This window comes from Oryzias latipes, chromosome 19 (genome assembly GCF_002234675.1).
Source record: "Oryzias latipes chromosome 19, ASM223467v1".
Lineage (NCBI taxonomy): Eukaryota > Metazoa > Chordata > Actinopteri > Beloniformes > Adrianichthyidae > Oryzias > Oryzias latipes.
The window spans coordinates 25,280,562-25,307,555 of record NC_019877.2 but is presented as its reverse complement, the minus strand read 5'-3'; the positions used below and the strand labels follow the sequence as shown (position 1 = coordinate 25,307,555).

The window sequence follows — 26,994 nt, the reverse complement described above, 5'->3', positions numbered from 1 at the left end:
ATTTTAAATTACAAGTTCAAACAAAGATTATAAACCCCATGAGACAGTACGTGTCACATTTGAGACCCAAATATCATCAGCATGATCAAAACTTTGACTAAAAACCCATTGTTTATAATTTGGTTATATGTTTACTGCCCTAAATTGCAGGGGTGTAAGAATCCAAGCCTCAGTGGTGGTATCCTAAATGTTTTCCTACCAGCCTGCCATTAAAGCTCCTTATTGGCTAAACATACCTGATCCAGGTAATAAGCAGATTAGGCAGGATTTCTGGAAAACCAGCAAGAGGCCAAGAGGCGAGCCCTCAAGGCCTAGAGTTTGATGCCCCTCCTGGATTATCACTCCACTAGGGGCTGTGGAAGCCCAGACAAGTAAGTACAAGTGGAACCTTTTTTGTGCAAGAGTTCAGAAATGAGTCATTGAAGGACATCGGAATAAGTAAAGAATACAGATGGAGGAAGAAACATCAAGCTCCTTTTGTTATTTTAATTGCAAGTGTTGGGAAAGGCATAGAGAATAGAAGTGACTGAAGACTATACATGCATTTCAAATAGTTTATCACTGGTAAAATGCTAAAGGACGCTGCATAATCAACAAACCTGTACAGCAACACAAAGAAGGAACATCAGTAAACAAAGAAAGCAGATTCTCTGCATGGTTATGCACATGGGCTTAATACAAATGCCCAGTGTGAGAAGCTATTGGGCGACAGACAAAGCTCCCTGCAGTCTGTGATGCGATATCTCAAAATTGCCTTCTGAAATTGCTGATAGTAAGTCACTTCCAGGACGCCTTAAGTGTGTTCGGTGATGATGCAACGAAAAATAAACTGTGGACCCTCAAGCTATGGTTACAAAAACTGCAAGACACTTTCTCTGTGTACCTACCACCCAAAGAGTGTCATGCAGTGGATAACTGATGGTGCCATTCAAGACAAAATTTCATTTCCACCTATCTTTGTCTGAGAAACCTCATAAATGGGGGTTAGAGAGGTGGGGACGAGAAGTAGAAACAGGCTTAGTTTTTAACTTGAACACACAAACTTTATTTATATACCAGAAGCACTTATCCTAGAAAAACATAACACAAACTGCCTCACACTAAAACAAAATAAATTAAATTCTTCTTCTTTCTCTTTCGGCTTTTCCCATCAGGGGTCGCCACAGCGAATCATCCTTTTCCACCTCACTCTATCATGGACATCTTCTACCCTAACATTAGCCAACTTCATGTCCTCTGTTAAGACATCCATGTATCTCCTCTTTGGCCGTCCTCTTGCCCTCCTGCCAGGCAGCTCCATCTCCAACATCCTTCTACCAATATATCCACTATCCCTCCTCTGAACATGTCCAAACCATCTCAGTCTGGCTTCTCTGACTTTGTCGCTAACACAGGCAACATGAGCCGTCCCTCTGATGTACTCGTTCCTTATCCTGTCTAACCTGGTCACTCCTAAGGAGAACCTCAACATCTTCATCTCCGCTACCTCCATCTCAGCCTCTTGTCTCTGTCTCACTGCTACCGTCTCTAACCCATAGAGCAGAGCTGGTCTCACCACTGTCTTGTACACCTTTCCTTTGGGTCTTGCTGACACTCTTCTGTCACACAACACTCCTGACACTTTCCTCCACCCGCTCCAACCTGCCTGCACTCGCCTCTTCACCTCTTTTCCACACTCCCCATCACACTGAACTGTTGACCCCAAGTACTTAAACTCCTGCACCTTCTTCACCTCAGTCCCCTGTAACCTAACGCTTCTACCTTGATCCCTCTCGTTCAGACACATGTATTCTGTCTTACTACGACTGACCTTCATGCCTCTTCTTTCCAGAGCAAACCTCCACCTCTCTAGCTGTTCCTCCACCTGCTCTCTACTCTCACTGCAAATTACAATGTCATCCGCAAACATCATTGTCCAGGGAGATTCCTGTCTTACCTCGTCTGACAAAATAAATTAAATTGATAATATAAAACAAGCACAAAATTAAAATAGAGCCCCCTCCCCAGACCTACACACAACCCCCCACCCCTTTCACCCGCCCACCCCCACCCCTTGGCTGATGGGGATAGACAATGGGAAACAGGCTGAGCATGATAAAACACAATGTTGGTTGTTGGAAACTCTAATATTTGGGACCTCCCTCTCTGTGGATACAGGCATAACCAAAACGCAGCACTTCCCATGAGTCTTAGGGGCTGAAGGCAGGGCTAACCCCAAGGCCAGTCGTAGCCTCTCTGAACGGTACCTGTACGTGAGTGTCAGTCAGAACGGACTGATGCCTTGATTTCACGTGTTTCAAAATAATAAACAGGGACTGGCAGACGCATATTGAGGAGAACATCGACAGCAGCTTGAGAGCAGCTCTTTTCCACACGGGGATTTCTCTGTTCTCCAAAGTGTAACAGGGGCTTCTTTCAGAGAGATTTCAGCTCAATCATCTCCAGTTCTCTCGCTGCCTCATCAGTGACAAGCGGGGATCTCAGGCATTCAATCTCTGCATTAAAGGATCCATGAGAAAAGTGATCTGAGGTTGTTTCTGCTGCAGGTCCTCAAACCACGTAACCAAGTAAAGTTTCTGTCCAGTTGCGCAAACAGCTTCACGTTCTGCGCTTTATTCATTTGGATTGCAGCTTTCTGCTGTGAGCTCCACAAAGACGGAAAGTGGGACAGATTCCCCTTTGAATGTGCACTTTGAAAAGCTTTAACTTGTTAATAAAGAGACAATTTGTGTTGATCAGGAAGAGTTTTTTATTTTCTCCAGGATACGTTTTGTTCTTTTCTGCCATGAACTATTTTACTGCTTCCAGAAGCTCATAATGATGAACATCGTGTCTTGCCATTCTGTTCAGTAAAAAAGTAAGAATCTTCCCGTTCTTCCAGAAACGTCCTGTGTTCATCTTTATACTCTGAATTAAGCCATTTTGACCATGAGGGTAACAGTCTGCAGCACATCAAATCTTTATATATGTGTTCCGACATTGGGCGTAACCCGCGCAAATGATTGGTGGTCACTTGTGTGTCGGGAGCAGCATCAAACACACACACTGCGAAATTAATTTTATTATTATTTATTATTGAAACCTCTGATGGTTTGAGTGTGGTTTAAGAGGGAAAAAATTATGAAATGAGGCTCAGTATATAGAAAATATGATGAGACGCAAAGAGCTGCACACTCATTGGCCAAGAGCTACTCTTGGCAGCTGTGTTCACCACCCCTGTACTGTACTATTAACTATACTCTATTATTAACTGTTTTCTGTACAAAATGTACTTATAAAATTCTCATTCAAATAAAATAAAATAAAATAGGTAAATAAAAAAAATCAAGAAGTAAATAAATCAGTAATATATTTCTGTTTAATTAGTATTCTATATCTTCTGTTTTCTAATTTAAATGTTAACACTGTTGAGGTATAACTATTAAACACTAAAGAAGACTCCAATTCTACAGTTCTGTAACCTCCATCAATGGGTTCTTCTGAACACGGCTTGTCTTGTCTTCTTACTGCTGGACACTTGGCAGCACTTCCTCCCAAACAGCTGAGACCCTCAGTGTGGATGAAGATGATTGTCAGGAAATCTGGACTGGACTTGGATTTATTTAAATTTAGGGATGATAAGAGAGAATGTGCTCCAAATTTTGAGTCTGTGTTTACTCTTTAAACCACAAATCAGTAAAGGAGAAACAAAATTCAGTAACCATTTTTGGATTTTCTTTCTTATGACTTTTTGCACATTTAAACCCTAGTCATAAGTTATTGTAGAGCAGCCAGTGACCCTCTCCTATATTTTCATAGTTAAATTCAAACTGTGGTTCGTTAGAGAACAGCCGCTGTTCACTGGAGATCAGAACAATCATTACAGATACCTGAGATCAGAGAAAGGCTCAAAAACGGATGGAAATTCATGTTTGCAGCACCAAATAGGTGCAGCCAAGATGCACAATAAGCGTGTTTGAGATCACCCAGGTGGACACAACGCTGCGCAGATCACCTGGTGTGTGACGGATGTTTTAGTTTTTGCTCCAACATCACCTGTCAATCATCACAAAAATATCAGGAGAAAGGGGCGGGAGCAAGGCGTCAACCTAAGCTGGAAACTGTAAATTGGAAATTTAGTACTGCACTGACTGAAAGCTGCCAACGACTACAGAAAAATGCATTATGGGATATGTATCCTTACGGTTTTTGTAGTTGTGTGATCAATTGAAATAATTTAAAAATACCTATTGATTAAAAAAAGGCTACATACATTACACAACATTAAAATAAATATAAAAGATATGATAACACAGATCATTCTAAGGGGGAGAAGCATTTGAAAACTAAATTAAATGTTAATAACAACTCCAACTTTCTGTTCCCCTTCAGTCTCGCTGCAGATTAGCCTTCAACCCCCCCCCCCCCCCCCCGGCCTGGTCTCCTCAACGATCCAGGCGAGGCGCTGGTTCATCTCAAACACGTCTATCGTTGCATTTTCTCCACGTATTTTCAAGACTAAATCTTGTTGTTGCTCTTACATGTTTAAGGTTAAAGCCCCGTTAGCTGTCACGCATGTAGGTGTGGGACATTTATTCTCCTCAGCGTCCCATCTCCTGCGGGAGCGGTGGGCTGCGGTCACAGCCACGCACGAGAACCGTTTGGTCGGGGTTGATACGCCACTGCGCGCCTTACCGTAACCATAACCTTAACCATAACCGTAACTCTCCTCCGGGTCTGTGCGGCCAATAAAAAAGTTCAGCTCTGACTGCATGTATTTAGAAAAATAGCCGCAAAATATCATCTTGGGGGCCACAAATAGCCCGCGGGCCGCAACTTTGAGGCCCCTGCTCAAGATCAAAAGAAATTTACAAAGCATATTGCGTAATCGAGCTACAGTTTAATTAATTTTATTTTTGAGCAAGTCTTAGTTGTCAGGTAGAATTTAGGTGCATGGATAATTATGTTACATAGTCCCAAGTATGGTATAGGCTATAGTGTATATAACCTAAAGTGTAGTAGAAAATGGTATATGGGTGGGTCTGGAGAGGTGATGCTGTAGTATCGCGAGACCCAGCGAGACGAGTGTGGTGAGTCGACTTGGCGGCGCGTAAGCATTTGAACAAACATTTTCGATCTTGTTTCATTCTTCCGCCATATTAAAATAGTTCCTGCTAACTAACATAACCTGTTAAGAGTATTAAGTTTCTGTCAGCCTGGAGGACCTGGAGAATTTCATTGACGAGTGTTTTAATACCTGCAACATGGTGAAGCCCAGAACTGCCACCACCACCCCCTCCGCCAAGCGTGAACGGCCTGAGGACTCTCCCGGGGCTGTGTCCTCTCCAGGCAGCGGAATGAGCGATATCCTGGATTCGATTGACAAAAAGCTCTCCAGCTTTGATGGCCGCCTCAATCTGCTGGAGATCCTCCATAGAGAATTTCAAGGTCTGCGGGAGTCTCTGGAATTCAGCCAGCAGCAGGTGCGGGAGCTCGCAGCGGAGAACCAGGCCCTCAGAGAGACAGTCAAGACCCTGAGCAACGACACCGCCCGTCTCTCCGAGGAGAACCGATCCATAAAGGAAACCCTCCTGGATCTTCAGTCGAGGAGCATGAGGGACAATCTAGTGGTCGCGGGGGTTCCAGAGGAGGCAGGAGAAGACCCCGAGGCCACCGTGAGATCCTTTTTACAGGTCCACCTGAAGCTCCCCCAGGAGGAGGTGTAGAAGATCTCTTTCCACAGGGTTCACCGCCTCGGAGGAAGAAGGTCCGACCACCAGCGCCCGCGTCCTATAGTGGCTAAATTCGAACATTTCAAACAGAAGGAGTTGGTGAAGGGCCGAGGACGGGAACTCAAAGGCACGCATTACAGCGTTAATGACCAGTTCCCGGCAGAAATCCTCCGCAGAAGGAAGATCCTGTTCCCGCTGAGGAGGAAGCATCTTGCTGCTGGTTCGAGAGCGATTGTGGCCGTTGACAAACTTTACGTGGACGGCCGGCTGTTCCGGGACCCGGAGATCACCCCCTGGCTGTGCTGAAGGCTTTCAGATCCGCGCTGAGAACATCTGCGCTGCCCAGAAGAAACCCGCTAAACTTACTTCAATGAATGGAAAACCGGATCATCAATAATCCACACCTCGATCGCAGGAAAACAGTCTTTTGTTTTCTTCGTCACCTCAGTCCCACTGATGTTTCTATTGTTGTTTTGTTGTTGTTTTCTTTTTCCCTTCTATCTCTTTTTTTCTTTCCTTTACTCCCCCCCCCCCCCTCTCCCCCCTCATCATATGTAAATCACCTGGAAGCAACTCATCCTCGGTAAGTATTTATTTATGCACGGAACGGGCGCGCGCACACACAAGCGCACACAGGGGCGTGCACATGCGATCCCGCACACACACGCCGACATACTGCAATCACCTCACACAGGCTCTCATAGGACGCACGCGACACGCAGCTCACATAGCCAGAAAACGTTCACGCGCACAGCGCTTCTCAATGCGGGCACGCGCACACGGACTGGTACACAAGCACTACTTAGCTTTACACCTTTTCAGTCAGAGCAGTTATGAACAGTCTTAACATCGTTAGCTGGAATGTGCGTGGACTTGGCTCTGAGCCAAAGAGACTGAAAGTGTTAAATCACCTGGATGGTCTAAAAGCAGATATAGCTCTACTGCAGGAGACCCATTTATCAAATTCTTTGAATCACCTTATGTGCTGCTTACAATTTCCAGTTATATACTCTGCCAGTTACAACTCCAAACAACGAGGAGTTGCTGTTTTAATTAATAAAAATCTTAATTTTACTCATAAGGATACAGTTACTGACCCAGAAGGCAGATTTGTAATCATTAATATATCCATTCAGAATAAGGACTTTTGTATAGTGAGTGTTTATGGCCCTAATGTTGACGACTCTTCCTTCTTTCACAGATTCTTCACCTCACTCTCAGTTCACTCTGACTCCACAATCATTATAGGAGGAGACTTCAACCTTGTTTTGGACCCTGAACTTGACAGACTCAGCACAGCAGCAAATCAGCGCACATGGCAGTCTGCAAGTATTCTAAAGCAGTACATGAATGATCTGGGTCTCTGCGACGCTTGGCGCTCATGTCACCCAAGCACTAAAGGGTTCACCTTTTTTTCTCCAGTTCACTATTCACACTCCCGTTTAGACTATTTATTAATCAGTAACTCTCTTTTAAAAAATATTCAAAGCTCCAATATCCATCCAATTATTATCAGTGATCATGCACCAGTCTCTGTAAACATTTCTAGGGAAAAATCCACACCCTCTGGTACAACCTGGAGGTTTAATACGTCTCTGTTAAAGGACCAGGAATTTCTTGAATTCTTTAAAAAAGAGTGGGCAACCTTCTTAGACTTCAACAATACTCCAGACATCCCACCGTGCGTTCTTTGGGAAACAGCAAAGGCAGTCATGAGAGGGAAAATCATTTCTTATTCAACGCACAAAAAACGCAAAGAGAAAGCAGATTTATTAGAATTAGAAAATAAAATCAAAACCCTGGAGACTGCTTATGCTGCTTCTGCACAGGAACACATTCTGAGAGATCTGAAAAATTTAAAGCTGCAGTTAAATGACATCATTAATAAACAAACACAATTTCAAATACAAAGGCTACGACTTGAAAGATTTGAAAACTCTAATAAATCTGGCAAATTTCTGGCTAATCAGCTTAAAATTAACAGAGAAAAATCATCAATCACCTCTATTATGGACCAAACAGGAAATGTCACCCATGACCCGGTCAAAATTAATAACGCATTTGAAAACTTTTATAAAAACCTGTACACACCGCAGTTCAATCCGTCAGAGCAAAGTATTGACTCATTTCTTAATAATGTAAACCTACCCAGGCTAAATGAGGATCAAATCACAAACTTAGATTCTCCGCTCTCGCCGTCTGAACTTCATGAAGCTCTGTTACTTATGCCCAATGGTAAAGCACCAGGGCCTGACGGCTTTCCTGCTGAGTTTTATAAAAAATTCTGGGAACAGCTGGCACCAACATTTTATAAAACTGTCACATCTATTAATGAGAGCCAATCAATGCCACCTAACATGAACTCAGCCAACATAATTCTTCTTCTAAAACCAGACAAAGATCCCACTAGTCCTTCAAGCTATCGCCCTATTTCTCTAATCAATGCAGATGTAAAAATTATCTGCAAAGCACTAGCACAGAGAATAGAAAAAATCACTCCTCACATAATTCACTTCGACCAGACTGGATTCATCAAAGGCAGACACTCGGATGATAATGTCCGTAGACTAGTTAATATAATAGACTTTGCCACCATTAAAAACCAGGAAATGACGGTACTATCGCTGGATGCTGAAAAAGCCTTTGACAGAGTTAATTGGAAGTTCCTTATTGCTGCCCTCCATAAGTTTGGTTTTGGAGAAGCATTCATCAATTGGATCAAAATATTATATCACAACCCCAATGCATCAGTTAAAACTAATAAACAGACTTCAAACAGGTTTTTTCTTGGAAGAGGAACCAGACAGCTGCCCACTCTCTCCTTCTCTTTTTGCTATATTCATTGAGCCTTTAGCTGCAGCAATAAGACAGAATGAGAGCATTATAGGAATAAAAACCAAACACAGCCATCATAAAATTAGTCTTTATGCGGATGACATATTACTGTTTTTAAGGAATTTACATTCTGTAAATGAAACAGCAATGATCATAAATGAATTCTCCTCCATATCAGACTATTCCATTAATTGGAATAAGTCTTTTTTACTACCACTCAACAGGAATATGGAACAAAGACTCACAATTCCAGTTAAAACAGGAAATATCAAATATCTGGGTATCTATTTCTCCCCCAAACTATCAGAACTGGTGCAGCTAAACTACACCCCATTACTGAAAAGCATACAGGACGATCTAACACGCTGGACCAACCTGCCTCTGTCCCTTATGGGCAAGGTAGCCACGGTTAAAATGAAAATCTTACCCAAAGTTAATTATCTCTTCTCAATGATTCCCACACAACCGCCATTAAAATGGTTCAAAACATTAGACTCATCCATATCAAGCTTTCTATGGAACAACAAACCTGCAAGAATTAGTTTAAAAACTTTAAAATCTGCAAAAAGCTGTGGAGGATTAGAACTACCTAATTTCCACAAATACTTTCTTGCAAATAGATTACAATATATCTTAAAATGGTTAAAAAATAATCCAGAAACCAACTCATGGTTAGACTTGGAACAGGTGTTATGTGGAAAGATCAACCTGTCACAGCTACCATTTATTAGCCAAACAGTTAAAAAACAGGATTGTTTCAAAAGCATTAATATAAATGCCACCTTAACAGCCTGGTGGGAATTTCTCAAAATATCAAAATCATCAATTCAACCGTGCAAAATGACACCCATCTGGAACAACCCGGACATCCTTATTAACAAAAAAATGATTCACTTCCCAGCTTGGCAAGCAGGGGGCATAAAACAACTAGAGCATGTAATTATTGATAGAATCTAGCCACAGGGGTTGCAAGCCAGTAACTTCTGTGCCGGTCCCAAGCCCGGATAAATAGAGAGGGTTGCGTCAGGAAGGGCATCCGGCGTAAAAATTGCCAAAATAACCATGCGAATCATCCACAACACTTTAGACATACCGGATCGGTCGAGGCCCGGGTTAACAACGACCGCCACCGATGCTGTTAACCTACAGGGTGTCGGTGGAAATTTGACTACTGTTGGTCGAAGAAAGAGGGGAGGCAGAAGGGTCCGTTGCCAGAGAGAGAAGGGAAAAGGCAGGAACATAGGTTTGAGAATAGGGACTCTTAACGTTGGCACAATGACAGGGAAAGGCAGAGAGCTGGCAGACATGATGGAGAGAAGGAAGGTAGATGTACTGTGTGTGCAGGAGACAAGGTGGAAGGGCAGCAAGGCACGTAGTATTGGAGGAGGATACAAACTTTTCTATCATGGTGTTGATAGGAAGAGAAACGGGGTAGGAGTGATTCTGAAGGGGGAGTTTGTAAACAGTGTTCTAGAGGTGAAAAGAGTCTCAGACAGGATGATGAGCCTAAAGTTAGAAATTGAAGGGGTGATGGTGAATGTAGTCAGTGGGTATGCGCCACAGGGTGGCTGTGAGTTAGAAGTGAAGGAGAGATTCTGGAGTGAGTTGGATGAGGTCATAGAGAGTTTTCCCAGAGGAGAGAGAGTTGTTATTGGAGCAGACTTTAATGGGCATGTTGGTGAGGGCAACAGAGGTGATGAGGAGGTGATGGGCAGGTTTGGTGTGAAGGAAAGGAATCTGGAGGGACAGATGGTGGTGGACTTTGCGAAGAGGATGGAAATGGCTGTAGTCAACACTTACTTCCAGAAGAGAGAGGAACATAGAGTGACATACAGAAGTGGAGGTAGGAGTACTCAGGTGGACTACATCCTATGTAGACGAGGTCATTTGAGAGAGGTTAATGACTGCAAAGTGGTGGTAGGAGAGAGTGTAGCCAGACAGCACCGCATGGTGGTGTGTAAGATGACTCTGGAGGTCAGGAAGAAGAAGATAGGGAAAACAGAAAAGAAGACCAAGTGGTGGAAGCTACAGAATGAAGAAACTTGTGAGGAATTTAGGCAGAAGTTGAGGCAGGTCCTGGGTGGTCAGGATGAACTTCCAGATGACTGGGAAACTACAGCAGAGATTATCAGGGAAACAGGTAGGAAGGTGCTAGGTGTGTCATCTGGAAAGAGGAAAGACGGTAAAGAGACTTGGTGGTGGAATGAGGAAGTACAGGAATGCGTCCAGAGGAAGAGGTTGGCTAAAAGGAAGTGGGATGTAGAAAGGACTGAGGAAGGTAGACAGGAGTACAAGGAAGCGCAGCGTAGAGTGAAGAGAGAGGTGGCAAAGGCCAAACAGAAAGCTTACGATGAGCTTTATGACAGGTTAGACACAAAGGAAGGAGAGAAGGACTTGTACAGGCTAGCCAGACAGAGAGACAGAGATGGGAAGGATGTGCAACAGATAAGGGTGATTAAGGACAGAGATGGAAAGGTGCTAACAACCCAGGAGAGTGTACAGAAAAGATGGAAGGAGTATTTTGAGGAGCTGATGAACGTGGAAAATGACAGGGAAAGAAGGGAGGAAGATGTGGTTGTTGTGGAGCAGGAAGTAACAGAGATTGGAAAGGATGAGGTTAGGAAGGCTCTGAAAAGGATGAAGAGCGGAAAGGCCGTTGGTCCTGATGACGTACCTGTGGAGGTATGGAAGTGCTTAGGAGAGACAGCAGTGGAATTTCTAACAAGGTTGTTCAATAGGATTTTAGAGAGTGAGAAGATGCCTGAGGAATGGAGGAGAAGCGTTCTGGTCCCGATCTTTAAGAACAAGGGTGACATGCAGAACTGCAGCAACTATAGAGGAATAAAGTTGATGAGCCACACAATGAAGCTGTGGGAAAGAGTAGTGGAAGCCAGGCTTAGGAAGAAGGTGGAGATTTGTGAGCAGCAGTATGGTTTCATGCCCCGTAAGAGCACCACTGATGCCATTTTTGCTTTGAGAATGTTGATGGAAAAGTACAGAGAAGGTCAGAAGGAGCTGCATTGTGTGTTCGTAGATTTAGAGAAGGCGTATGACAGGGTGCCGAGGGAGGAGCTGTGGTACTGTATGAGGTCGTCTGGAGTGGCAGAGAAGTATGTCAGAGTAGTCCAGGACATGTATGAGAGAAGTATGACGGTGGTGAGATGTGCTGTAGGTCAGACAGAGGAGTTCAAGGTGGAGGTGGGACTACACCAAGGATCAGCTTTGAGTCCTTTTTTGTTTGCTATGCTGATGGACAGGCTGACAGACGAGGTAAGACAGGAATCTCCCTGGACAATGATGTTTGCGGATGACATTGTAATTTGCAGTGAGAGTAGAGAGCAGGTGGAGGAACAGCTAGAGAGGTGGAGGTTTGCTCTGGAAAGAAGAGGTATGAAGGTCAGTCGTAGTAAGACAGAATACATGTGTCTGAACGAGAGGGATCAAGGTAGAAGCGTTAGGTTACAGGGGACTGAGGTGAAGAAGGTGCAGGAGTTTAAGTACTTGGGGTCAACAGTTCAGTGTGATGGGGAGTGTGGAAAAGAGGTGAAGAGGCGAGTGCAGGCAGGTTGGAGCAGTTGGAGGAAAGTGTCAGGAGTGTTGTGTGACAGAAGAGTGCCAGCAAGACTCAAAGGAAAGGTGTACAAGACAGTGGTGAGACCAGCTCTGCTCTATGGGTTAGAGACGGTAGCAGTGAGACAGAGACAAGAGGCTGAGATGGAGGTAGCGGAGATGAAGATGTTGAGGTTCTCCTTAGGAGTGACCAGGTTAGACAGGATAAGGAACGAGTACATCAGAGGGACGGCTCACGTTGCCTGTGTTAGCGACAAAGTCAGAGAAGCCAGACTGAGATGGTTTGGACATGTTCAGAGGAGGGATAGTGGATATATTGGTAGAAGGATGTTGGAGATGGAGCTGCCTGGCAGGAGGGCAAGAGGACGGCCAAAGAGGAGATACATGGATGTCTTAACAGAGGACATGAAGTTGGCTAACGTTAGGGTAGAAGATGTTCATGATAGAGTGAGGTGGAAAAGGATGATTCGCTGTGGCGACCCCTGATGGGAAAAGCCGAAAGAGAAAGAAGATGTAATTATTGATAGAAGATTCATAACCCCCCAGGAACTTCAAGACAAACATGGAATAAATAACTTCTTGGAATATCAGCAACTTAAATCAAGTATTACTAAAAAGTATAAAATTAAAGACGACGATTTAAAGCTACCAGATGTAGTTACCACTCTGATTAATTTTTCAATGAATAGAACTCTCTCCAAAATATACAAACTTTTATGTAATTTAGATAACAATATTGCCCTTCCAACAAAAAAATGGGATGCAGATTTGAGCATCAGCACAGATGAAAGCTTCTGGTCAGAACTTTGTCTAAACACCTTTAAACTGACAAAAAGTCCAAATCTGCAGCTAATCCATCTCAAAACTCTTCACAGAATTTACTACACTGGACAGAGGATGTTCAAGATGGGTCTCAGTAACTCAGACACTTGCGAGCACTGTGATAATAATCTACCCGACAGCTACATGCACGCACTGTGGTTCTGCACTCCTGTCCAGGCTCTCTGGCAGCAGGTATGTGCCGATTTATCAGTCTGGCTTAAGGTTTCAATCACTGCCTCACCGTCACTTTGTGTGCTTGGTGACATGAGTGCCATCGATATAGAAGAAGGATTAGCATCTATCATTTTCATAACTCTTTGTATTGCCAAAAAAACTATTTTAATAAATTGGAAAAACAAGAAAAATATAAACATAAGTCAACACAGAAATCTGCTGTTTGATCATATCAGCTTGGAAAAAATGTCAGCCCAAAGCTCAAGTAACTTTGAAAGAATTCAGTCTCTCTGGTCTCCTGTGGTTGACTCCATGACTTAGGGGGTGGAGGGCTTGGTCGTCGCTGCTCCTTGCCCTTCTGCCGTGGTTTGGGGTGGGGGTCGGGGCTTCCGGTGCCTGGCGGGGGCGGTGGGGGGCTCCGTTGGTCGGGGGGTCGGGTCCGGTGCCTGGGTGGGGCGGGCTGGGGCGCTGCGTGGTCCTCTGGGCTTGGGTGTGGGGGTGCGTGGTGGTGGTCCCTTTGCCTGTGCTGGGGGGGGTTGGCGGGGGCCCTGCTCGGGTGGGGGGGCCCAGCGGCGCCGGATGGGCTGCCCATCTGCACCTGGGGCTGGGATCGGCCCTTCCCTGGCTCTGGGGCGGGACGGGACAACCCTCTCGGGGCCCCCGGTCGCTCTGGGTGTCACCCGCTTCGGCTGCGGGGTCTGGGGTGGGGTGGGGTGGGGGGCTTGTCGGCCCTGTCCTGTGGGGGGGCGTTCTGGGGGGGAGGGGGGGCCCATTATTAGTACGGGTCGGGGGGGCTAGCGGGTCGGGGTCTCCGCTGAGGCAATCAGTGGTTGCCTCGGCCGGTTGGCCTCCTCGGTCCCGTCGAGGCCTGACCAGAGCTCTTCTAGGGCCGGCGTCTGGGGGTGGGGGCCTGGGCTTGCTCCGGGGGGGGGGGCGACGCTTTCTGGCTCCTCTCTCTCTGTGTGGGGTGGGTGGTGCCGGGCCTGGGGTGTCGGTGCCTCCGGGGGTGGGCCCCTGGGCTGGGTGGCCCTGGCCCCTTTGCTGGGGGTGGGCTGGGGGACGGCTGTTTGACCACCGGGGGACAGTCTACCAGCTGTCCCCAACTTACCCCCTTCCTTATATAACCTCATATTAGGGTGAGGGGGTGGGGGGTCTAGCCTGCGATGCGCCTTGGGGGGGGGCTACTTGGGAGTGGCCCCCCTCCTATGGTTGCCGTATGGAGTGGGCCCCCCCTCTTTCGGTTTTATTTGCACCTTAGACATGTAGGGTCCTTGGTAGGGGGGGTGCTTGGACATCACTGCAAGCAAGCAGCAGATGTCCTCCTGGCACCCTACCCGCCAATTTTAACCGCACCTTAGACATTTAGGGCCCCTTGGTGTGGAGGGTGAGGGGACATCACTGTGAGTAATCAGGAGATGTCCCCTTAGTGCCCTACTCGCCAATTTTAACTGCACCCCCCTTAGTACACACACCCCTCCCCCTTCAATATATACATTCAAACATAAACACACACACATGCTCACAAACACCCATACACGCACACACATTTTACAAGGAAGGTGGGACCTGGGTCCATCTGTCCCCTACCCCTTCCCTGGTGGGGGGTGCGGGCCCCTTGGCGATGGCGGCCGTGTCCCATGGGTGCCGGCTCCCTGGGCCCGGCGGTGTTCTCTCCGCACGGTGGGGGGGTTCATATTACACCTGAGCCGGGGGTGTTCGTGTCCCTGGGGGGTGGGTCCTGGTCCTTGCCCCTGGGCGCTGGGCCCCGCCAAACTTCCAACATGGCAGAGCCTGGTCGGGCCATATTTATAACATCCCTTGTGGGCCGCCCTTTTTTCCCCGGGGTTCCCCCCTCCTGGGCGGGGGCGGCGGGCCCCTGCCTTGCTCCTACCTGGATCAACCGTGGGCCGGGTGGGTGGCTGCCTGGAGTGCGGAGCGGGTCTCCCTTGGGGGGTCCTGGCTCGTACCTGGGGTCGGGGCGGGGGGATTCCCGGAACTCCTGGGTGGTGGTGGGGTGCTCGTCTGGGGCTGTGGGCGTCCCTCTCCGGTGGGGCCCTGCGTTGGGCTCTTCCGGCGCGGCGGGGGGCTGCTTTCCTGGCTGGGCTGGGGCGGCGCTCTCTTTCCCTCTGCGCCTCCCTGCTCTCTGGCTCTGGGGGCCTCGCGGCGGTCCTGCTGGCCCTGGCCTGGGTGGCGGTCTTGGTCGCCCGGGGGGCGGTTGTTCCCTGCCTGTTCCCGTGTGGCGTTGGGGGAATTCCGGCTGCCGCTGCTGCTGCGGCGGGGGTATGGGTGTGGGGGTGGCTGGGCGCTCCTCCTCCTTCTTTTCACATTCCACCATCCATTTTAGAAGAACATAAACACTCACCTGAGCACAGGTGTTAGCTCACCTTTGCACTAATAGTTTGCATGATTGAATGAATGAAAGATTTCACACTAGTTGATTTAAAGGCATAGGTATGCGTTCGTGAACACTATCTGTTTTGTGTGCATGTTGACATGTGGACATTTTTGCGGCTAGCAGGTGTGTTGATAATATTTGAGTGTGTGTGAACAGGCCCCGCCCTTTTTGTACTACATTTGAACCGTACCGTAACGATAAACAACCAGTAAACCTGTCTGCTCTATGCTGCTTCATGGTCTTACCCCCCTTCCCCTCCTATTATCACCCTCCTACCCCCCCTCTCTCTAACGTCCCTTTCTCTTCTTCCCTTCTTTCCTTTTCCGTCCGGTCCAACACCAAAGATTTTCAAACATGATTGAAATTAATAAAGTTTGGCCTCAATTACAAAAGGGGTTTATTCAGACATACATTTGGTTTGTCTGAAGATGAATAACCCCTCTTGTTAAAATAAAATATGTCCAACACAAGAGGCCCTCAGCTCTCATCTGTTTGCCTAGCTGTTGGACAGGACAAGTTGAAAAAAAAAAAAAAAAAAAAAAAAAAAAAAAAAAGAAAATGGTATATGGGTAGTTCATAGCAGTGGTCCCCAACCCCCGGTCCACAGACCGGTACTGGTCCGTGGGTCATTTGGTACCGGGCCACACAGAAAAAATAAAATAACTTGCATGACTTCTGTTTTATTTATTTCGGAATCTGAAAAATGTTTTATTTTGAAAAATTGCCCGATTCTCTGTTCCATCCGTCTATGTCACTCTTGACGCAGGCCAATTCACTCTTCTCGGTCACGTGATAGGATACCGCTAAAAATAAAACCCAGGAATTAGCAAAATGAAGAAAAACAAACGTCTGGAAAGTTTCTTTGCCAAGTGGAAAAGGTCCAGCCAGGAGACATAAAAAAGAAAGCTACATTTGATAGACAGTATCAGGAGTCCTTCTTAAAATACGGATTCATCCCAACGGGAGATTCCCTCCAACCATTCAGCATTGTGGTGAGTCGGATTTTCCATGCACTTATTTTGAAGGCATGTTTAAACGTTACCATAGTGATTAGCGACCACAGAGTATCGCGGGCAGAGAGGACGTTGCCCATGTCATAATTCCTGTTTATTGTTATGTTTAGAAAATACTACAGTTTTCATACAGGTCATATTATCTTGTTGTACTGTAGTGTCGGTCACGTGCACGTCTGGTCTGCTGTCAGAGTTCCTCAGGCTGCATGGGTTACTGTGGGAGCTGGCATCACAGGGAATTCAATCAATCCCCTTTGCCTGCTTTGGTCAGAATCCGGTTGAACACGGGTGTTTCTTTTTGCCTACGGGTCCTTTCATCTGGCAGTTCTGTTGTTTCAGCCTTAGTTATTTCTTCCTGTTATGTTTACTTCTTTTTAGCACCATGAGTGTGGGAAGGGGAGAGGATGATGACACCTGTGCCATGTACAATATTCAGCGTGTCAAAATAAAAGCACAGAGTCCGTCTATCGCGTGTCTCTGCCTTTATTGCAGCGTTGCTGCAGCGTGTGTCCGCCACATATAACATACATGTAACATACCGATCCGTGAGAATTTTGCCAGATCTCAAACCGGTCCGTGGCGCAATAAAGGTAGAACTCCTGTTCCACACTCTAGACCAGGTAGTGGCAGTATATGCAACAACTAGTTTATCTCCCACCGCATAAAAAAATACTACAAAGAAGAAGAAGCAGAAGAACCAGAGGCAGAAAGAGCAGAGCAGAAGGGAGAGGAACAGTTAGGCATGTGTTTGTACATTGGATTTTCTACTTTTTTGTCTTTTGTCCTCAGCAGTCTCATACTGCTGGGTTTTGTTTTTTTAGTTTTGGATTAGATCTCGTTATTCTTGATTTGTGGGCTTTATTTCTTTTGATTAGGTTGGATTTAATTAGGCAGCCTTAGCAAGGAGAAGCTGACTCTGATGGTCGATGTGGCTGGGTCACCTGACTTATTTTATGTTTGGCCAAGGTTCCAGCCCCTTTATTTTGTCTGTTTGTCTTGAACCAGCACACCAGTTATTTCATTTTGCTTTACAGGGCACATCATTTGCTCTTTTTTTTTAAACTGTGTTCCTTATTCTTTGGTGTCTATATATTTCTCATGTGTTATGGCCCCTTTGTGGTTGGTTCCCCTAGCCTTAGACAGAGGCAGGTGTCCTTATCATCGTCCTAACAGAAACCCAACAGAGATGCAAGCTATATACACTGGCCATCAGTTCTCGCATGTCTATTGTGAGAAGTGTGAAATTTGTCTTTGCTTGAACAACGACAAACGTATTTTGTGCTTATGAAAAAGTGAAAGAAACAAAATTAAAAAAAAACAATGACAAGAGGACTTGAGTTTAAATATCACTGAGGAGATATGGGAAAAAGCTTTAGACAGAATATACTCTTCCTCAATTTGATCACGTCACATGATTAGTCCATTTAAAATTGTACAAAGACTCCACTGGTCTAAAGCAAAACGAACAAAGTTCATTACAAATATTAATGCCATTTGCGATCGATGTAAACAATCAACATAAACCATCTCATGTTTTGGTCCTGTGTAAAATGAAGTTGCTTTTGGCAGTCAGTATTTACAGTATTTTCAAATGTTCTCCAAACCTGTAATTCCTCCAGTATTTGGTATAATCTTATGTGATCTCAATCTCAACCACAAAGCACAAAATATAATTATCTTTGTTTTGTACTCTTTGAAAACGTGTATCTTGGCGCCCTGTTTAAATGTGAAATACCAGTACACAGTACAAAGTCTTGGTGGGGAAAAAAAGTCGTGACAAAATCTTCATTTGAAGAAAAAAAAAGGGAAAATCTGCCAGAAATGTTATACATGTGCAAAATAATATTTAAAAAGTGGGCTTTTTATATCTTAAACTACCAATATAAGCAAAAAGATATGAGTCATATATGACTCATATCCAGCAACGACCCATGTATATGCATATTATTTCTCAAAAAAAATGATGTTGCAAAATGTTCTTAAAGACCCATTCCAATAAAAATTGTGTTGTCAGTGTTAACATCTTGTTGCGTTTCTTTCTTGGAGGAGTGTGTGTAAATAAAAGAATATAAGATTAAAACTGCATTTCTGAGGTGTTTTTTTTCCCAATTTTTTTCTAGTTTATTCCTGATTCAGGACGAATCAGGAGCAAATGAAAAACTCTTTTGTGATGGAAAATGGGTTCTCCCTGCTCTGCTCCGTTCTGATGATCCACCTGCAGACAAATAGATCCATGTACGTCTTTGTTTTCCTCGTCTGAGCTGGAATCTGGATCTAAACTGTACGACTGGATGACTACAATATTACTCGACATTTTGTTAGCTGGGGGTTGTGAGGGGCTGTTATCTAGCAGGAGAGAGTGTAGACAAAGGGATGATGGGATATCAGTGGAGGCTTACTTCTGCACCAACAGTCCCGCCCACATCTCAGGCAAATTCCTGATGAACTCCTGCCGGTCTGCAGATATTTTGTGTTAGAAAATGTCACAGGTTTTTTTTAATTTTATTTTTTTGATGATAAATGGCCTAATCATAATTAAAAGACCACTGGAGACACTTTTAAAAAAGATCAAAACATGTTTGAAGTGGAACTTTAAACCAAATCTGATAACATGGTTTATAAAAACATCTTTGTTCCAAAAAGTTAGAATCTCCAAACAACTTTTTATCAGTCTTAACTGAAAACTAGGCCTAAAAGTTTGAATTTTTGAAAAATATTTTAAAAACCTGTGATGTCACATTTTTTTGCCAAATTGCTTCGCCTCTGTAAGCTGCAGGTCAACTCTAAAAGAAAATTCCACCTTTGATAGGACATGCCTCACATGGTTATGCGGGGTTTACAGCTCAATTCTTTAGAAAAATGTCCGAAAAACAAATGGCGAAAGACTTAAGGTTGTCAGTGTGGCATTTTGCCACGAGCAACTAGTGTTGTTCACTTTAATTTAAATTACTTTGTAACCAGGCTGTTAGTTGTTTTTTTTTGTTAATATTTATGCAAATATAGAAGTTGTCACCAAAGCCAAGGAAAGTAAAATAAAATAATCATGACATGATCCTTTGCCCATTTTTTGGAAATGTAACTTTCTGTCGAAACCACTACCTTCTTGTATTAAGTCAAACCGCTTAGATCACATGATTATCTTTGTCAAAAAGAAGAAAAAAAGTGAGTACTTTTCTGACACCTGATAAACTGTTTGCTGGCTCCTCTCTTTCTTTGCTGTGTCTAAGATGGCATCAGACGTATTTGTAATTGAATCCCAACAGATGCGGGTCCTCACCTGTCCAGATTGAGCGAAGATTGGGGGGTTCCTGTGTTGTCCAGGGGCTTCAGGTGTCTGATCAGATCATCTGGTGTTGGAGTCCGATTCCACCTCTGAGCAAGTCTGGAGATCTTACTGTTTGTCCTGGTGTGGAAGAGAGCAGTCGTCGTTAGAAACCATCAAGTCCGGAAAAGACGGGGTTTCAGAAAAATTCTCAGACACCAACATTTTCGATGAAAAAGAAATCTGTCAAGATTTCTTTGAAAACTCAACCTAACAAAAATGTAATTTCAATAATGACTGAACATCTGGAGGGCATCAACTTAACTAAGACAGGATTCTGCCGTAGAAGCCACTAATAAACTTTCAGGCACCTGTCAGCTCAGACGGGAATCTGAAGGCTGCTCTGATCCTCTGAGAGGCAGAAGCTGCTCAACACCAGCAGTGTTCCAGCATCAGCAGCTTCTCTGCAGCGCTCTGTGTGTCTGCCTCCAGCCTCCTGGCTGCTGGCTCTGTGCAGCTCTGCATCGTCCTCTGAAGCAGAGGTAGGGGGGCTCTTTATGGCCCCACAGCTCAGATTTTCAGTCTTGGGTAAGTCTGGAACTGCGGCTGAGTGCTGGAGACACCTGTCCACCCCTAAGCGCATCGGCATGCAAACAAGCGAGCACACGCATTTTTTTACAGGGCAAGAGGGAGGGAAGAACGTTAGAGAAAAACGACCACAAGCACCCATGGAGGAGGAGCTGCAGCCACAGCCTCTGAAAAGATCATGAACAAAAGAGACAGGGGATTTGGAGGAGGAGTGCCGCAGCCACGACAGGAAAAAGAAAAGAAGAAACACGACTCAGATTCCATCCAGATCTCAAAATGTTCAATTCCAAAACGACAAGAATTGTCAGGTTTAAGCAGCAGAAGGTTTTTCTGTGAAACAGGCATGGAAAGGTGTCTGTTGCATCACCATTTCAGGAATCCATTATGTAACCAGCAGGGGATGCTGTGTGCCAGCTGCCAACAACAACAAAAATCCGCTGATAGCAGCAATAACTCAGAGGGGTCTGGGTAAAAAGGATTTTATTTTGTTGTAAAACAGCTATGTTTGAAATCTAAGAGAACTCCAGAGAAGACAGAGTTTTTGGCTGGACTAAACTTTGGTCGTGATGGAGATACACATTGATCCAATTTGTAATTCAGCATTCAAGGAAAAATTCACCTTTTTTCAATCAGAAACACAATTCAAGATGCAGTTTGTTTACAGGTTTGTGAGACAAACTCTAATACAGAAGCTCAGGAAGCTCACAGAAATAGAAGTATTATCTTCACTGTAAAATGTTTTTTGAAAAGACATTTTTGTTTAAAGTTGCAGGGTTTTGTCTTTTCTTACTCTAAACCGTTGCGCAAACACTTGAAAACGAGCACTTAGTTTTCCTCTCTGTGATATGAACATTTAACAAGAAAGAAGCATTATTGATGATTTATATGATAATATATGTCAGAATTCTAAAGACAATACTAACAATCCTTTGAAAATGTTATAAAAGAATAGAAGAAAATAACACAACACTTATGTAAATATCAGTGTTCTTGGAGGATCTCGTACCTGTGGGAGTAAATCAGACAAACACTAAAGCCTGAGCTACACCTGTACAGGAGTTCACAAGCACAGGGGCTGTTAGTTTTTGAGTTTTCTGGGCCATGGAGGGTCACAGACAGCAGCCGGCTGCATGTAAGGCCTCAGTCACAACTGCCGTTAGGGGCAGATACAGGCTGTCTGTGGGCAAAAATGGGCAAACCTGTCCCAAAAAGGCAGATTACACTCAAATATTACAGACATACCTTTCGACTGCAAAAAACTTCATGCAGTAGATAGCTCTACTTATGCACACGTACATATATGCATACAAACACGTGTCAAGCCAATGGCTTGCACGCATACAAATCTCCTGTTTGTGTGAAAAGGACCAAGCACCTGTTCTCAGACAAATGACTTTTTACTACTGGGGACAATAATGTTATGTAGAGAGTAAAATTAAAGAGGGAGAGCTCTCAGTCACCATGACACCAAACCCACAGCAGAAGGCGAAGCCATAGAGGCAGCCAGGGCCCCTGGAAAGAGTCCGCTCAACAGGAAACCCAACACCAGGCACCCAGACCAGAGTCAGAAGGACCACAGGAAGAGCCCCTAGTGTTAAAGAACAGGGCGGAGGATCTAGCCCAGCCTAAGAACAGACCCACCTGACAAACTCAGAATAAAATAAATCTGCTTTCATTTATCAGATGCTACAACAGCCAGTTGAAGGACGGGAACCTGGTCTGTTATAATCTTCTTATCTTGACTCTGTGACAACAGCTCCGGCATGACTGCACTCAGGAAGTTGTGGGTCTTTTGCAACTTTTGCTTTTCCTTTTCAGCATTTCACACCATATTTGGCATTTACAATTTCTTCAGCTGATAGTTCAGCATTTCAGTAACCACAGTAAAATATTCCAGCAAAACAGCAATCAGACACATTTCAACTGGAAATCTGGACTTGTCCTGTCCAACAGCTGAGCAGACAGATAGGTGCTGAAGGCCTCTTGTGTTGAACATATTTTACTGTTACAACAGGGGTTATGAATCTTCAGACACACTAGGTGTGTTTTTGTATGTATTTTGTAATTTAGACTAAACTTTATTTATATTGATTACAATTGTCTCCTTTTTTTCAGTGGACCGGACGGAAAAAAGAAGAGGAAAGGAAGGAGGGATGTTGGAGACAGGGGGTAAGGGCACAGAAGAAAGGGGGCAAAATGGGAGTTAAGGAGATCTGGAGGATGATTACAGAGGTGGTGGTGGTGGTGGGTTCAATCATTAAGCAACAAGATGCTGGACGATTATCATCATTACTGTCTGGTGTAAATGTTAGTCGAAAGGGCCGAAATCTGGAAGTTTCTTCTACGTCTGTGTGAAGAAAAGAACAAGACAACAAGAAATGGAGTTTTTAAAATGAGACTCTCCTAAGCAGATAAACTGCAGCCAGTGGGGGCTGCTGCTCATTGGCTCCCAGCTCTGTTTCCATGGTTCCCAGTCAAAGCAACAGGTAAAGAGAAGGAGGAACATCATGAGAGGAAGCAGTGTCATTGTAAAAGGACTTGAATGACTTAATCTGTAAAATGGAAAAGAACCTGTACTATCAATTATCAGATTCCACAAAACAGACTACAGAAAAATCTGCTTCTAAATTTACGCAAATGCTGTCTAAAGACAAACAACAGCAATCTGCACCCTTTCAATATGTACAGCACAGAGGGCGTCTGATTTGGGCTGTTCTGCAGTACCTTGTGCTTAATTCAGTACTCATAAGCCCTAGTGTAATCAGTAATCTGAGTCCTTAAAGCTGGGCTCCAACATGGTCAGAGCCCTGGGTCAGCAGTTTCAGACAAACTAAAAAAGTTTAATGAAGAAATATTGCAAATATTTCTGCATCACTCCCAAGTTTTAAGCATCAAGTTAAGATGTTCTAAATGATTATGGTAAATATGTATATTTTTGGGGTGTAATAATTAATCTATGAATCAATTTGTAATCCTAGATTTGAATCAGATCGATTTGTCTGAGGCAGAATCAAATCGGCCAATACCTTTAAGAAATCGTTGCAAAATTTGATAAATTGATAATCAAATTGAAATTGGAAAAAATTATTTGGATTGAGACACATTAGGCTTATTTTACTATAACGTAAAAATGACCAAGTGCATCACAGCTGACAACAAAGATGTGTGTTGGATCAGTCCATCATTCTAGTACAATGTGTGGAAACACTTTAAATTTAGAAAAGTCGTGTGACCATCCAGTGTCTAGAATGTTCTAGTAATGTTTCCTTTGGATTATTTGGATGTGGAAAAACAACAGTGAGCTGAACTTTAGGAAACTAAAATGTGAATAGATTTGACATTCATTCTTGTTTACTTGTTTGTTTTTGTAAAGTTTTGCATGCTTTTTTTTAACCCTTGTGCTATCCTAGGCACTTTAACATTGGGAGCGGGGTCATCTAGGCCCACTAGACCAGGGGTCTCAAACTCAATTTACCTGGGGGCCACTGAAAGCAGGGTCTAGCTGAGGGAGGGCCGCAACTTCAACGCACACACACACGCACGCAACTAGTGAGTGTCTGAGAGCCAATACATTTTTATGTAACATGTACTATACTAGTAACTATACTCTAATATTAACTGTTTTCTTTACAAAATGTACTCATAAAACTCTCATTCAAATTAAATACGTAAACAAAAAAATCAGTAAGTAAATAAATCAGTAATACATTTCTGTTTATTTAGTCTTCTATATGTGATGTTTTCTAATTTAAACGTCCGTATTAACACAGTTCAGTTAACACTGTTGAATTATAACTATTGAACACAAATCTGTGTTTAATAGTTATAACCTTCAATGATCTGTAACCTCCATCAATGGTTCTTCTCACTGATGGACACTTGGCAGCACTTCCTCCCAAACAGCTGAGACCCTCAGTGTGGATGAAGATGATTGTCAGGAAATCTGGACTTGGACTTATTGAAATTTAGGGTGGAAAAGTCAGAGAGGATGTGCTCTCAATTTTGAGTCTGTGTTGAATTTCTTTTTTTAAGTTTACTCTTTAAACCACAAATCAGTAAAGGAGAAACAAAATTCAATAACTATTTTTGGATTTTCTTTTTTATGACTTTTGCACATTTGAACCCCGGTCACTAGTTATTGTAGAGCAGCCGGTCAGCCACTCCTATATTTTTAAAAAAAACGGATGGACATTCATGTTGGCGACACCAAAAAGGTGCAGCCAAGATGCACAATAAGTGTGTTTGAGATCACCCAGGTGGATGAAACGCTACGCAGATCACCTGATGTGAGACGTATATTTTTGCTTTTGCTCAAACATCACCTGTCAATCATCACAAAAATATCACCAGAAAGGGGCGAGAGCAAGACCCCAACCTGAGCAAATGCAGCTGGAAATGTAATAAAAAATGGAAAAATGGAAATGTATTACTGCACTGACTGCAAGCCGCCAATTGACTACAAAACAATGCATTATGGGACATGTGTCCTGATGGGTTTTTGTAGTTGAGTGATCAATTAAAATAATTTAAAATACATATTGATTAAAAAAGACTACATACATTAAAAAACATTGAAATAAATATAAAAGAAATATCACAGATCGTACTGAGGGGGAGAGTTAGATTAAAACTAAATTGAAAGTTAAGGACAACTCCAACTTCCTGTTCTCCTTCAGTCTCGCTGCAGCGTCATCCCCCCCCCGTCTGGTCTCCGTAACGATCCAGGCGAGGCGCTGGTTCATCTCAAACACGTCTATCGTTGCATTTACCCCACGTATTTTCAGTGTGTCTAAGACTAAAGTTAGCTGCCACGCATGTAGGTGTGGGACATTTATTCTCCTCAGCAACCCATCTCCTGCGGGAGCGGAGAGAACCGTTTGGTTTGGGTTGGGTTGATACGCCGCCGCGCACCTAACCGTAACCATAACCGTAACCCTCCTCCGGGTCTGTGCGGCTCGGAGAAAAGTTCAGCACTGACTGCATGTATTTAGAAAATTACAAGCGAATAAATACGTTCCAAAAAGGAAAGTAAGGAACTCCTCAATGTGGTCCGGGGAGGGGGCTGTCAGGTTTCCTGCCTTAAATGTTCCCCTGCTTTCAAGCCCGATCAATGTCACGCCCCCAAGAGTCATATACCCCATTGGTTGGTCAGCTCCGCGCACGAAAGAAAAGAAAAAGTCTCAATCATACAGACTGGCGGACCGCATTAACATTAAACTTTCACATGAAGGCGGGGGCCGCAAATAGCCCACGGGTTTGAGACCCCTGCCCTAGACAGTGCTCTGAACCTTTTTTCTTCAATGATTTGTGATCTTCACTGGTGTCCATGTATTACATGAAATCTTTCCACCTTTATTCACCTTTGTCATGGTACAAGGGTTAGGGTTAGGGTTAACCCTATCCACCAAACAGAGCAAGGAAATGCAGAGGCAAATAAATAAATATAATTAGAAGAAAAAAATGGGGTAAATTGCATTTTCTAGTGCAAAATATGAGGTATACGATATATCTTTACAGTAACTTGTTTTATTTTCCATTTAGTTGCCCGCTCTCTTTCTCTGTGTCTCTGTGTGACGTTAGGTGTTACCTAACATCGTCAATTAAGTTTTTATCATCTGCAGTGTTAAAAAGACACTTTTCTGGACGTTTGCTCTGTCACCGTAATCACTCAAAATAAATTCAGGTTAAAGCAGCCAGTGGATTGTACCATGTTTAATGTTTTAAAGAGTTGCGTTGGTAGACTGCATTGTGGACTGGCAAAAACAAATTGAAATTTTGAGAAATCACCCATTTTGGGTCTGCAATATAATTTTTTTTTCTTATTTTCTATTGAATCTGTTGCATGCAATTGCACTACAAGTGTGGAATTCTAGTCGCGTAGATGTCATCAGCAGGTGTCGCATTTCCTAGGAATTGGGCACATTCCACTCTGATGGCCCTGAGACCAGTGCGACCAGAGGGATTACAAATCGCTTTTGAGTATAAACTGGCCCTTACAGTCATAGTCCCATCAGCACACACATTCACACACTGATGGAGGCTCCACTACTATATGAGGTGCCAACCTCTAACCACCAAGACCAAAGGGGAACTTTGATTCATAGCCTGGCAAGATGGGAAACAAACCTGCGGTTTTCCATTCAGAGGTCAGCCGCTCTACCTCTGTACCACAACAACCTTTTGTTTCTGATATAGCTTAAAATGTTCTGTTGGCTTGAACAGCTGCACTTACTCAAGACCTCAGAATCAAAACTAAACTTCCATTTTGTAGACTCAAATATCTATCATGTTGGAAACTTAGACACAGTCCTGTGTCTAAGTGAGATCTTTCAAATCATTGTGTTTTTCATCAAAGGAAAATGAAGTTATTTGAATAAATTAAATATGTACAATGTCATAAAATGGTCGGCCGGTACCAATCTGGTTGGGAACAAGTGGAGAGTTAAATGAAAGAGAAAAACATTTAAACTGTAAAGCTGCTGGATGTCATAGATGGAATATTAAAGGTAAAAACAAGTGGACTATGATCCACTACCAGCATAGTAGAAAACAAGTCTGTGAATTGCAGCAATTATTTACAAAAGTCAGTGCGGGTATATGGCCCGTCAAACTCCTTAATCTGAC

The 26,994-nt window shown here is 43.9% G+C and overlaps 1 protein-coding gene across 3 annotated transcripts in view; it reads right to left on the bottom strand.

Moving 5' to 3' along the window:
- Positions 1-20,739, bottom strand: part of ankfn1 (ankyrin repeat and fibronectin type III domain containing 1) — a 72,347-nt gene extending 51,608 nt beyond the window's left edge. For all 3 annotated transcript variants that reach the window (XM_023949535.1, XM_023949534.1, XM_023949536.1), the window contains exons 1-2: positions 20,154-20,739; positions 19,798-19,923 (exon numbers count right to left, since the gene is read on the bottom strand). The gene's annotated coding sequence lies outside the window, so the exon portion shown is untranslated. The remainder of the gene's footprint in view (positions 1-19,797; positions 19,924-20,153) is intronic.
- Between the last annotated feature and the right edge of the window lie 6,255 nt (positions 20,740-26,994).